The 14,354-nt window shown below is 42.8% G+C and overlaps 1 pseudogene; it reads left to right on the top strand.

The window, feature by feature from the left end:
- The first annotated feature begins 8,560 nt into the window (after window positions 1-8,560).
- Window positions 8,561-9,796, top strand: LOC124093801 (olfactory receptor 2W3-like; annotated as a pseudogene).
- Window positions 9,797-14,354: the final 4,558 nt, after the last annotated feature.

Here is a 14,354-nt window from a genome sequence, read left to right as displayed (position 1 = left end):
CTTTATTAGAGAAAGAGATACCTTACAATTTTGGCCAGGCTTGATTTTTGTTTTTTTCATGAATAACCTGAATATATATTGTAAGGGTAAAAGAAATTGAAGTTAAAGTGTAAAAGTTAAAGTGTAAAAGACCGGGCATTGTAAAGTTTCTAAGATGCAAGGTCTGAGTTAAAATGTAAAGGACCAGGTATTGTTAAGTTCCTAGGCTACATGTAAAACCTGAAATTCCTGTAGCTGTTAAGACAATACTCGAACTGCCCAGTAAATGTTTCCCCTGACCGCCTGGTTGTTTAATAACTTAAGGGCTCTGTGTGGTCTTGCATGTAGGCATTGCAGGGCCTAAACCAATCAGTTTGAATGTGGACCCCGCTTTAGAACTGACCTATCACCCCCGCCCGACCTGTTCCCGCCAATGAATGAACTAATCATGTTTAGGAATTGTTGTTTAATTTTCCCGTGGTGTATGATGATTTGTTAAAGGAGATTGTGATGTATGTAAAGTCCCCGCCCTCCCCAAGAAGTGTACTTAAGCAGTGCTCAGCCCCTGCTCTGGGCTCTGGGCTGCTCTCCCTTCTTTAGTGGGCACGGAGCCCCAGCATGCTGGAATGGATCCCCAATAAATAAACCCCCTTCTGCCAATTGCATGAGTGGTCTCTTGGTGGTCTCTTCCTCCCACGTTCGCCGGACCCTTACAATATGTCACTAGAGATATGTATACATCTGAAACTAAATATGTTTGTCTGAGCCTTATCTAAATGTTCTGTAGAAGTTTATAAAAATGAAAGTTCATATAGGTTTAACCAACAAGCGCTATCGTTTATATATTGCATCTGACATAAAAGAGCCACACTGCCAATTGAGAAACTGATATGAATCTGTCTGCTTTAACTAAGTCTAGTTCTGACCATTAACACCGATCTCTAAATACATAAGAGATTTAAGGCTATCCTTTGATTTTTGGTAGTGCTGCTAAACTCTGCAAACCTGTAACGATCTATGAATTCTGAATTTTACTATAAAAAATTAAAACTGATTAATATAAGGACATCTGTGTAATCATGATGCTAACTACTAGTTCTTTGCATATTAAGTATACTCATATTCTTCTAATATACAAGTTTTAAAATATAAAGCTTGGAAAAGCACTTTACCAAGCTAATTGTCTGAAATGGTAATTTTAAACTTAAGGAAATAGCAAATTTAATTGGAGATTTCTTTATGTCATTTAATGTTCTGTAACAGGACCTGTTATCAATAAGATATAAATATATATATATATAATTTTGTTACTTTTATAAATATTTATTTATTTATTTTTAGGATTTTTTTTTCCAGGTGAACACAGTATCTTTATTTTTATTTTTATGTGGTGCTGAGGGTCAAACTCCATGCCTCAGGCATGCCGGGTGACTACTCTATGGCTGAGCCACAACCCCAGCCCTTCTGTTACTTTTTATACTGGGGTAAATGTATTTTTAAAAGATAGTGACTGATCTTTTTAAAGGTTGATATTGTAAAACATGAAAACATTTTACCATTTTCCACAAAAAGGGTTAAAAGCTCTCTAAGCTTTTCTTTCATTCATATTTCAGATATATGAAGAGCCCCACCCTACCTTAGATAAGGCTCTGGCTCCCACTTCAGCCCTTGGCCAGCATAGGCTTCATAGGTGAAGGTTCCCTACCTGGGAATCCAAAGGGAGTTTGAATTTAAGAGACAGACTCTAATTACCTTTAAACCAGCTCCAGGATGGCTTTCTGTACCCCTAGCCTTGAGCTACCTATTAGAGTAGCGAGGTTTACTGAAGAGGAGAGAGAGAGAGAGAGAGAGAGAGAGAGAGAGAGAGAGAGAGAGAGAGAGAGAAAGACAAGCCAGGGAGTGGACTTTTATTGAGGAACAAAACTTCTGGGGAAAATCCCATCCAATGAAGATTAAGGGGGGGCAGTGTCCCAAGGTCAGGTGAGACAATTGAGTCTTCAGGGGCTGTGGTCAGGCACACCTCCACATGGACAAGCCCTCGGACCTGAGAAGGGTGGGGAAAGCTCTGAACACAAAAATGTGTCTAAGCATCTCTCACCTAGCTGGGGAGGTGACTCGAATCGCATGCAAGAATGGCATCCCACATCCCACCATATTCCATGTTAGAATGGCTCCAAAAGAAGCTAAACTTCTGTGTTCAAAAGATTGATTTTTGTTGTAAAGATTACTGTGATCTCAAACAGGGGATAGAATGTATAACTATGTAAAGGTTCAAGATTATAAAAGTCATTTTTCTTGGTTCATAGCTATTACACAAACTGAATATGTTTTTGCTCAGTTAATTTCATTTTTTAATTTTCCTTGAAAACTTTAGTGTTGCCTGTTTGTGTTTTGCAGAGGTACTGCTTCTAAAAGAAAAAGGAAAAAAAAATCTTGGGTTAATTTGGGAGAATAAGCCATCACCTAGAAGATAAATAGTATAAAATGCTGACTAGCAGTACTAATATTAACCCAATTAAGTGAAAGGGGTAACTGTAAACTTACAGATATTAATGCTATAACCTGTTACTCCCTCTTTAAGACTGGTGCAATTGGCTTGATGGGTGTTTAAAACCAAAAATTTGGAGACCAAAGTCAAGGAAGTAAAAGGGCAAAGGAAAAAGCAGCCAATATTTGGCCCTTGGCCTCTAACGTCAGCCAGCACACAGGGAATCATGGGACCCTCTAAGGGCTCTGAAACCCTGGTGAGTCACCTGATCTGCCATAAGGGAGATGGAGAGGACCCTAGAGAACAGAAAGCCAACTGGTGGTGCATATTCTGCAAAGAGGAGGGTCACTGGAGAGTGAAATGCATGAAGCTTCCAAGAGAAGCCACATGTGTGGTCATCAAGACCCTGACCTGACCCAGCTTGGCCCATGGCACCACTGATAGAGAAAATCTAAAGGAGCCAGGAGGCTTCACCCATGTCCCCAAGAGTGATTGCTGATGAATCTCAGCTGACTCTTAAGAATAGATGGGAACAAGGTCAGTTTTGACCAAGTTAGTCTCGAACACCTGGCAGGAGAGTCTAGCCTGAGCACAGTCCTACAGGGATGTTTACAAAAATAATAAATAAATATTTAATAAAACTTAAGATGTACACTGCATCAGCCCTACCAAAATTTAGGAAAGCTGGAGGCTGTAAAGAAAAGGTACTTAGGAAAGTGCCTAATATTTAACCATCACAGAGTACTTCAGAGACACAGGCTGTCCTGCATTCCAGAGACTGGCTGAAATACCGATTGTTTTCATTCTACTTGTTTGCCAAAAAATGTAAAGCTTTCTGTCATGTTTATTGTTTTCCTGGCATAAACCTTGCCTATGGATATCTTGTCCAGCCACCTGCCAGCTGCCACCATGGACCTCTGGACTGCTGTGGTGTTGAACACCCTTAACTGTCCATGCCCCACCTCACAGAAAACAAGGACTTTGGTCACTTTCCCCCAACTTGGCCCTCCCTCAGCTCCAAGTAGCTTGAACGTGTAGAAGTAGCCCACTTTTCCATAGAAAAGGAAGGTAGAAATTGACAGTGGGGAAATATAACAGTGGTCCCTTCACCTTCTGGATGTAGCCCTCATTGCTCTCTCTCTTCTCCCCTCCCCCTCCCTAACAAGATTGGGGAGACAGTGTCATCTTTTCTTCCCCAGTTAACTGCCCTGAACATACACACTACAGGAAGAGGAGGCCTGCTGAGGATCTGGGAAGTGAGGATCTCCCAAATTAACAAGTGAATCCTAACAGTTTCAGTCCTGGCTGTCCCTGTCCCTCCTGTTCATTCTCAACTCCAGTGGATGAACTGACCCTGACCCTTCCCAGATTGTGTGTGTGTGTGTGTGTGTGTGTGTGTGTGTATCAGGGGAGGGGGCTGCTCCTTTCATTTTAGAGACAAAGATCCCTGATAGCCTCACTTCCTGCCCAGGGCCTTGCCCAACTCCTTCTGCTTGACAGTGCCCTTCCTCAGGCCTCAGGGACTCCCTTTCTACCCTCCTTTGGGCTACTCTAATCCTGCTCCCCGGGAAGCAGGAGGGAGCAGCTGCAGGAGGGAGCAGCTGCAGGAGGGAGCAGCTGCGCTCACCCACAGCCCCTGGGCTCCCCGCCTGGAAGGCCTCAGGGCACCAGGGCTCTTTCCTTTCCAACAAGGTGCGCAAGTCAGCTTCAATTGGTCCCTTATATATTGTTTTAGAATTAATTTATTAGTTTATTCATTTGGCAGATGCAAGGACCAAGAGGGAGAGGTGTTTAATCTAGGGACAGCATAAGTCTTGGACACATTCCCAGCTCCTCAAACACGTTTGCCCGTGGTCAGCACTGAATGCATACTTGTTGAATGAATGAATAAATGTTTGACTTTGTGGAGAGTAGAATTAAATTATGGATCTGAAAATGTTTTGTGAAATGTAATAAGTTGTTATGATATTTTTAGTAATAATAGTAACCATTGTCCAATAAAGGGTTTAAGTTAAAGTTTTTTATTTTTTGTTTAATTTTTTGGCAGTACTGGGGATTGAACCCAGGAGCTTTGTGGCACTGAACTACATATCCATCTTTTTTTTTTTTAATTCTTATTTTTCAAGATAGGACCTTGCTACCATGCTGAGGCTGGCTTTGACCTTGAGAACCTCCTGTCCCAGCCTCCCAAGTTGCTGGGATTACAGACTTGCCTCATCAAGCCTGGTTTCCAGTAAAGTTCAATACCAGGGGCTCAATGGCAATGTCAGTGTTTAGGTACAGAGACAGTGTGACAGAGCCCTGCTGGAAAGCGCCTGGAATTCAGCCTCACAGGAGCTCCGCATCCTAGGCAAGGCATGGAGCCTCCTGCCATTCCAGCTCCTTGTGATTTCACAGAGACACCCTTGCATTAGGCACCCCTCATGCTCCATAGCCATCCCTCAAGATGCTACTCTGGCTAGGAAGCTGGAGACCGGATCTAAAGGCCTATGGATTAAACCTTCTCATTGGAGAGTGGATTCCCAGGCCCTCTGTGCGACTCTTTCTGAATGTCAGGGCAGAGTGCTCGCTCCAGAAACAAACTCCTGGGTCTGCCCTGCTCCCCACAGGCTCCCTCCACTGCCCTTCCCTTTCCTTGCTGTATGTTGAGCTTCTTCCTAGCTCACATCACTTTCCTCTGTCTGACAAATCCTTAAATGCAGCCCTAATAAATATCAAATTCCCTAAAAGGCCTGGGTCCAATTCCCAGCTATAAAATATAATAAGATGAAAAAGATAAAATATGATAAAATACAATACAATAAAATGAAATACAATATAATAAAGTAAAATACAATACACTAAAATGCAATAAAAGGCAATACAAGGCAATGGAAGACAATGGAAGGCAAAGCAAGACAATACAAGACAACACAAGGCAATACAATGCAGTAAGATAAAATACAGTAAAATACAATACAATACAATAAAATGCAATACAATAAATGAAATAATATAAAATACAAAAAAATACAATGAAATAAAATAAAATACGATACAATTCAATATAATAAATTAATATACAATACAATACAATAAAGTAAAATACAATACAATAAAATGCAATAAAAGGCAATACAAGGCAATGGAAGGCAATGCAAAGCAATAAAATAAAAGGAAATAAATAAAATATGATACAATAGAATACAATACGATAAAATAAAATATAATACCATAAAATAAAATAAATACAATACAACAAAGCAAAATAAAGTAAAATACAATACAGAACAATATAATACAATACAAGGCAATACAATGCAATAAAGTAAAATAAATAAAATAAAATACAATAAGATACAATACAATAAAGTAAAATACCATGAAATAAAATAAATACAATACAAGACAATACAATAAAAGACAATAAAATAAAATATAATGAAATAAAATAAAATAAAACACAATAAAGTAAAATAAAATAAAATAAAGTAAAATGCAATACAATAAAAAAATAAAATAAAAAATTTTAAAAAACAAATAAACAAATTAAAAAAATATATATAAAAATTTAAAAATTAAAAACTTAAAAAAATTTAAAAAATAAAAAGTAAAATAAAATAAAACAAAATAAATAAAATAAATTTTAAAAATTAAAATAAAATAAATTAAAAAATGAAATGAAATGAAATATAAAATAAAATATAAAACAAAATAAGAACATAAAACAAAACAAAATAAAATAAAATAAATAAAAAATAAAATAAAATAAAAAATAGTAAAGTAAAAAATAATACAAATAAAATAAAATAAAATAATGAAATTTAAAATTTTTAAAAATAATACAAATAAAATTAAATTAAAAAATTAAAATAAAGGAAATGAAATATAAAATATAAAACAAAACACAATAAAATAAATAAATAAATAAATAATAATAAAAATAAAATAAGATAAAAAATGAAAAAATGAAATAAAATATAAAACAAAACAAAGTAAAATAAAACAATAAAATAAATAAATAATAGGAATAAAATAAAAAATAAAATAAAATAATAAAATTAAAAAATTAAAAATGAAATGAAATATAAAGCAAAATAAAATAAAATAAAATAAAAAATAATAAAATAAAAAAAATTCAAAACTTTCAAAAATGAAATGAAATAAAATAAAATAAATAAATAAAAAATAAAATAATAAAATTTAAAAAATACAAATAAAATAAAATGATAAAAAACTAAAATAAAAACAAATGAAATACATGAAATGAAATATAAAATAAAATATAAAACAAAACAAAATTAAATAAATAAATAAAATTTAAAAACAAAATAAAATAAATAAATAATACAATACAATAATACAAACAAAATAAAATAAAAACATAGAAAATAAAATAATAAAATGAAATGAAATATAAAATAAAATATAAAACAAAACAAAATAAAATAAAATAAAAAATAATACGAATAAAATAAAATAGAATGAAATCCTCCATGTCAGATCCCGGTGCTCACTTTCCCGGTAGCGCTCCACAGCTGGGCCGCAGTCTGTGTTCCCAGAAGCCTGGGTTCATCACTCACGTCACTAATTTGCCAGGCAAGCTCTCTTCTCAGGTCCCTCTCTAGTCCGTCGAGAGAACTAGCTAAGCGGCCATTTCCGGGCAGTGGGGACGGCCTGAGAGAAGGCAGCTGGGCGGTGGTCACCTGGAGCTGGTGGGACGGGAGGTGAACAGCCCCTCAGCCGCCGAGGAGGGACTGGTTTAAACTCCCAGCTCCCAGAGGGCAGAGGAGTCGGCGCCGCCGGACTGATTACACCGCCCGCTCTCGGCACCAGCCTCCCATTGAACCATTTCCACGGGAGACTCGGGCTTGCTGCTGGACCCCGCTGGGTCTGTCTGTTGCCCAGGGGAGGCGGAGGGAGGCTGCTGGGTGCAGAGCCCAGCTCCGCCGACGCAAGCTGCTCGCTGCCCTTATGGAGTGGTCTCTTCGCCCCTCTCCACCACCTCTACCAAAGTACCTGAGCAGCATTTTGATTGACCGCTTGGTCACCCAGGAAATCAATTAGCTGGCTCTTTCTCTGACACTGCCTTGCTGATTGCAGGGCCTCAGTTTCTCTTCATTTGATCACTTTTCAAAAAGTTTTAGCCTGTGACCTTTTTTGCCTCTACAAGAGCATCATCAACATGGGCACATATGCACAGTCTGAGGAATCAATCACAAGATGTTCGATTTCCTTCTGGTTAGTGTGAAATTAAAATATAAACCGGCATAGGCTGACACCTCCTTTCATATCCAAAAGTAAAAAAGAAGTAAACATAAGTAAAACAAGCTTTTTGTTCATCCGGGCCCCTCTGGAGTTCTTTCAGTAGGTGGACAATGGGTATTTTTCTTTTTCATAGATAAAATTGTTAGCCAGAAGATGTCAAAATCCATTTGCCTTGTTTTTAGTAGATCCAAGCGTTTGGTTGCTTCTTGGCATATAATACTTCTGGGGAGGGGGGAGGGAAATAAATGGCCCTGTGATTTATGTCCTCTGAGCAACCCTGGATGGAGAACTCCAGTTTTACCTGTGTGAGGTATTACTTCCTTCTGAACTCGAGGGACAAATTCTCATGGTCCTCATTTTCTGCCTGAACCCTACGGGAGGCTGGAGCACTTGAGGTGATGCTTGCTGAGCCTGGTGGTCTCAGAAGTTTCCCCAGAGCTTGGGGAGGCTAATATACCTGGACCATCCTCAGGTCCCTCTCTGATATTTCCTCAGGGGAGCTGCATCAACCCGCAATTGCCATAAACCCCTCTGCACACACGTGTGGCCCATTGGATAGAGGAACGGGCTGAGCCTGAGGGCGCCCCCAATTCCTCCCATGCCTGGCACTGTGCATCAGGGGGGGAGCAAATGGCCAGATGGTGACCTTCTGCGTCCTGATTGGCTGTGGCCCCTAGCAGTGCGCAGTGTGCAAGGAGAAATGGTGAGTGGGTTTCTGATTGAGAAGCTCATCTCAGAGATGTGCTCTTCCAGATTGGTTTGCTGAAGAAAGAAGCTGAGCTGGGGTTTGGCTCAGCGGTAGAGCCCTTGCCTGGAAAGCTCCATGCCCTGGGTTCCATCCCGGTAATGGGAAAAAAATCCCAAGGCTGCCCCAAAGGTGAGAAAGGAAAGAGAATGAAGAGCTTCCTCTTGAAGAGTTTATGAACTATGACAGACACACCAAAGACAGGTGCACATAGGAACATATCCAACCCAAGATACTTAAGTAGAAGAAGCAGTAAAATTTTCAACGTGAAATTATATTAAAGGATTAGGTATAAAATTGCTTAGAAGGTAACTCGTGAAAAACAAAATCTTTTTTTTTTTTTTTTAATGTTGGAACTGGAGTTTGTTGGGGAAAAAAGAACTGAGATTTGACAGGCAGAACTAAGAAAATGGAATCTCTGACATGAATTTTATTGAAAACAAAACAAAACAATGAAAAGGGTGTGGTCCTCAGCCTCCAGTGGGGTTGAGGCGGCCGGTGCCCTGGTGAGGGGGCCTGTGCCCTTCTTGAAAACAAGATCTCACTCTCCATCATCTGTCATTGCATTCATAATTTCTGTCAATTTTGCGTTCTTTAATTTTCAATGCTACAAAGTAAAATTATTTTTAAAATTCAAACAAAAATGATTTAGTTTTAATTTTACTTTTTTTTTTTAAGATTAACTAGAAAAACTCAACCATATAACTACCTCCCCTCTCCAGGAACTGAAAAGGGCACTTCTTGGACTTGTGGCTTGCGAGTGGCCCTTTCTGAGGCAGACAGTGAGTGCTTTGGAAAGCTTTCCCACTGTGTGACCAGCCCGAAGCCACCCCCCCCACCCCCCACCCCCCACAACTCCTTGGTCATGTCTCCAGTGACCCTACGATTACCTCGCTGCGGGCACAACAATGTGGACCACTTCCTGTGTGAGAAGCCAGCCCTGATCCGCATGGCCTGCGTCAACACAGTGGCCGTAGAAGGCACTGTCTTTGTCCTGGCCGTGTGCATCATGCTGTCTCCCCTGGTCTTCATCTTGGTGTCCTATGGCCACATTGTCAGGGCTGTGTTCAGAATCCAGTCGTCCTCAGGAAGACACAGAATCTTCAACACCTGTGGCTCCCACCTCACCGTGGTCTCCCTGTTCTACGGGAACATCATCTACATGTACATGGAGCCAGGAAGCAGGTCCTCCCAGGACCAGGGCAAGTTCCTCACCCTCTTCTACAACATCCTCACCCCCCTTCCTGAACCCCCTGATCTACACCCTCAGAAACAAGGAGGTGAAGGGGGCACCGAGAAGGCTGCTGCTGGGGAACAGAAAGGAGGGCAAGGAGTGAGGCCCTGGACTTCGCGGCATCCAGCCTCAGGGTCAGCTGCAGTGGGGCCACTGCTGGCCTCTGAGATGTGGAGCAGAACTGGTCTCAGCCTGCAGCTCTCAGCATCCTAGCAGGGTTGGCCTTCTGAAATCTGTTTATGAGAGAACAGCACAGGGACTGTCACCCACACCCAGGTGTGCAGACCTCACCCACCAGCTCCCATCAGGGCCTCGCTGGAAGAAGCCCCTCTCTGAGTCCTGCTTCTGTAGCTTGTCGTTAGTTCACATTGTGCTCTCACATAGGCATTTTATCTAGAATCCCCCAGCTCTATCCGGGCTCTTGGTGTGAACCACTGTCTCTTCCTGGATGGCATCAAAGGCTGAGTTCAGTGTGGTTTGGTGTTTTCTCTCCCATATTGCACCACAGGCTTACATGGTATTTCTGCCCTTTGTTGGACAGATAGATGAGTATGGTGGGTACACAAGTTTAAGAGGATGACTGTAAGATGGGCCCACTGGCTGCTACCCCCACCCCATGCTTTCTTTGCCAAAAAGCAATTTCCCTGCGGCCCTCCCTGGCCTAAGTGGACGGGATAGGTCAAATTCATCTGAAAGGATAAAGAAATTGAAATGTAAAGGATAAGGTTTGTCCTGAAAAGTTTTTAAGTTGCATTCGGAACCTGAAATTCATGTGGCAGTAAAACAACTCCCGGAAAAGCCACTGGAATGTATGTTGAAATCTCCCCTGACCATCTGGTTGTTCTGCAAAAACAACCCCCTCTCAGAAACCGTGCAGTCCAGCACGTACACACCTCAGGGCTTAAACCAATCAGTTTGAATGTATACCCTTCTTAGTACTGACCAATCACCCCCACCCGACCTGTTCCCGCCAGTGAATGTGCTAATCATGTTTTAGAGTTGTTATTTGATTTTCCCCAGGTATGTGATGATTTGCTAAAGGATGCTATGATGTATGTAAAGTCCCTTCCCCCTCCAAAGAATGTATATAAGCTCTGCTCAAGTTGTTCTAGGGGCTCTTTTTTCTCTGCTCCTCTAAAGTGAGCTCTGAGCCCCAGCATGCTGGACCCCCAATAAATCCTTTGCTGTTGCATGAGACGGTCTCTTGGTGGTCTTTTCCTCCGACGTTCGCCCGACCTTTACATCATCAGCAAACTACCTGTTCTCTGCATGGAAATGCAGGTAGGAATTAGCATTGATGAGAGGAACCCAAGAGAGTTTGAAAGGAGTGATTTTTGTGACTCTTTTTGCAGGCCAGATTCTGAAAGATAAGCATAATTCCTCCTAACCATAAAACCTGTAAGAATGTATAGTTAAGAATCCAGGCTGGGCACAATGACACACAACTGTAATCCCAGCAACTCGGGAGGCTGAGGCAGGAGGATCACAAGTTCAAAGCCAGCCTCAGCAAAAGTGAGGTTATAAACAACTCAGTGAGACCCTGTCTCTAAATAAAATACAAAATAGAGCTGGAGATGTGGCTCAGTGGTCTAGTGCCCCTGAGTTCAATCCCAGATACAAGAAAAAGAATGCAATTATAACTGGTCAACATGGGCCAAGGTGACATAGGGTTGCCATGACAGTGGGGACTTGAAAGTCTGATGTCACCCTGTTTTCAATCTAAAGTCAAGAGGTAGACTTGGGCTGGTCTTTCTGGAAACTTCTCTGGAACCCCCAATAAAACTGGAGTGCAGGGATGATACACTGTCCCTCATCTCTCTGAGTGGACCGAGTCTCTCACTTGAGAGTGTCCCCTTCCCCATTTTCCTATCCCTTCAGTAAAGTCATGCCTGTTACTCTGACTGACATGTCTGAAACTTTTCTGATGTGATCATAGAGTCAGGGTTTGAAAGGAGTCTTTCCTGTGCCTCAGTTTTCCTGAAGGCCCCACATCTGTAGCATCTTCTTCCCCAAACTTGGTCATTGTCCCTGATGTCTGGATTCATGTCTGGATTAACACTCTGGATTCATGAAGATTTTCACAATGACATTGATTTAGGGCTCATTTACATCTTGAAGCATGATGATTTTGCAGTTGTGTTTTAATTTTGCTTGTGAGAAGCACCTGGTGTTTGCCAGGTTCCCACCTGGTGCTCCCAGTTCATCTCACCTCTGTGCTTTTTAGAGGTCAGTGTGACTGGCATCCTTCCCACTGTACCCACTTGGTGCTTGAGATGTGGAGGTTGCATCAGGAGATTTGTTCAGGAGAAGAGAACCAGGATTTACCCAGGGCCTCTCTGACTCCAATCCCTGAGGTTCCTACTGCACAGCAAACTTTCAAAGTGAAAATGTCCTCCAGCCTTTGACAGGTGGAGACTCTCCCCAGGACTCCTCCACTTGCTGAGCACACAGATCCCCTGAGAGGTGGGAGGCACACTCTGATTCAGGGGTCCTGGGAGGGCTGAGGGTCTGCACTTCCCTCATCCCCCAGGTGACACTCACTCCTGGGACTCAGGTCATATTTTGAGGACCTAGGGGCAGGTCACCTTTGCCCTGAGGGCAGACACCTCTAGGGAAGAGCCAGGACAACAGCACAGACCAGGGAAAGGAGGTGGGAGAAGGTGGCCCAGGCTCCTCTGCCACCGCAGCCCTTCCCAGCCCTGTTCCTTCCTCACCTCCTTGGCGGGGTGCTGTCCCCACCCCACCTCTCATTTCCTCCTCTCCACACCACAAGTCACAAGGCACCAGCCCTGGGGTGGGGTTAAGTGGAACCAAACCAGAGCTCCCTGGAGGGGCTTCAGGGGAACCCAGGTGTGAATGTGCAAGTCCCCTGTGTAAAGGATTAAGGGTGTGGCCAGGCTGAGGGTGAATGGGAAACTGGGCTCCCTGTGAGACCCTCCCCAGAATGAAACCCAGGAGTCCTGCTGGAGCTGAGCCAGCCCTGGGAGGGGTTCCTGGGAATGGGGCAGAGCTCCCTGGACCCCTGGGACCCTCCTCCTTTTGGAAGAAGCTCACTAGTGTTCTGAGTGGACTCCATGCTCCTTGTCCCCAGGCAGCTTGGAAGGTGCCAAACTCCCAGCCTCTGGAAAAATATCCCAGAGAGAACAAAGTGTTGCCAATTTTTGACCCTGAAGCTGGGTCCTTTCTCACTCAGAACTGTAGAAGCAGCAACAGTGTAACATTGACTGTACCTTTTGAAATAGCTCTGAGGCTTATTTTTAAAAAGGACTGTTTTCCTTTTTCTCTTCTCCCTGCTTTCCCTCTCGGTAACTGGGAGTGGGAACAAGATTATCTTTGAGTTATCTGTACTTCACAGAAGCCAGATGTCTGCCAGAGGATCTAAGGAAGTGGGTATCTCCCAAATTAACAAGTGAATCCTAACACACCCCTAGGACACCCGAAGATTGTCTGTCAGGGCACTCCTGGAATGCAGCCTTTGAATAGCTCCTTTAAAGTCCCCCTGTTGTTCCTGCTGATGGGCAGAATCACAGCCTCTGGGACTGAAGTCCCCTGTGTTTCTCCTTTGCCAGCAAAGCAATAAAACTTATTTTCCCTTTTCTCAAAACTGTGTCCTCGTTATTGAATTGGCATGGGAATAAGAACTGAGCTTTTGGTTGCAACACAATCAAATGCCAATTGAGAAGCCAAGGAGAATTTGATTCTTGGCCAAGAACAGGAGGAGTAAAAGCTGGACTCCCAAGTGAACTTCCCACCCTTAAGATGGGGCAGCAATTAGGTAGGGTAAAAGGAATGAGGGGGAGGGCTGGCTGCGAAGGGGAGAGACATTCAAGTGTGTTATTGTGATGACCTCAGAGTTGTCTGGTGGTCACTCTGCCAGCATATTAACTCCAGGTTCACCAGCCCCTGAAGAGGGGCTCTGGCCTTGAGCAGCCTGTCCTCTGGACAGGATTAGGGCGGGTGGAAATTCAGTGAGACCTCCCAGGCTGGCCAGGACCAGACAGGTAACAAATGTGGTTTGCTTAACTCTGTTTCAGAGCAGAGACCTTCAGGGAAACTGGGGCCCTGGGAACTCCCTTCAAACCCTGATTTTTGCCATCAAGTCAGAAAGATTTCAGACAGAGTGCTCAGAGTATCAGGCAAGATTTTATTAGGAGGGATGGAAAGGGAAAAGGGACAGTCTCCAGGGAGAGAGGTTCCTCCCAGAGAGGACAGGACAGCATGCCTCTCCTGCCCTCTAGTTTTACTGGGGTCCAGGGAAGTTTCCAGAATCCTGCTCAAGGCCACCTTCTGACTTTGGACCGACAGCACAGGAAGTGCACGGACCTCCTCCAAGAGGTGGGGTGGTGCTCACTGAGGACGGAGTCCCTGAATTTGCCCCCACTTCCTGCCTCCTCTGTTGGTTCCTTGCACTTTGAAGAGCCCTCAGCAAGCTTCCCTTTTGCCCTGGGCACACTGAAGAGGACCTGTAATAAAGAAAGCTCCTGGATTCTAGTAGGAACAGAGGGTGTCAAGATGCGAGGACAGGCAGGTAGCAGTGAAGCCAGAATCAGACAGGCAGTCAGGATAGACAGGTAAGTCAGGTCGAATCAAGGACGCCAATTTGAATGAGTCTGGGAAGTTGGAGATTGTCCCCTGAGGGACTGAAAGGCCTTCAGAGCCCT

Source organism: Marmota monax, unplaced genomic scaffold, assembly GCF_021218885.2.
Source record: "Marmota monax isolate L192 unplaced genomic scaffold, Marmota_monax_Labrador192_F-V1.1 WCK01_AAM20220418_F8-fsc02473, whole genome shotgun sequence".
Taxonomy (NCBI): Eukaryota; Metazoa; Chordata; class Mammalia; order Rodentia; family Sciuridae; genus Marmota; species Marmota monax.
Note: the sequence above shows the minus strand (reverse complement) of the source record. Positions and strands in the feature narration are given on the sequence as shown.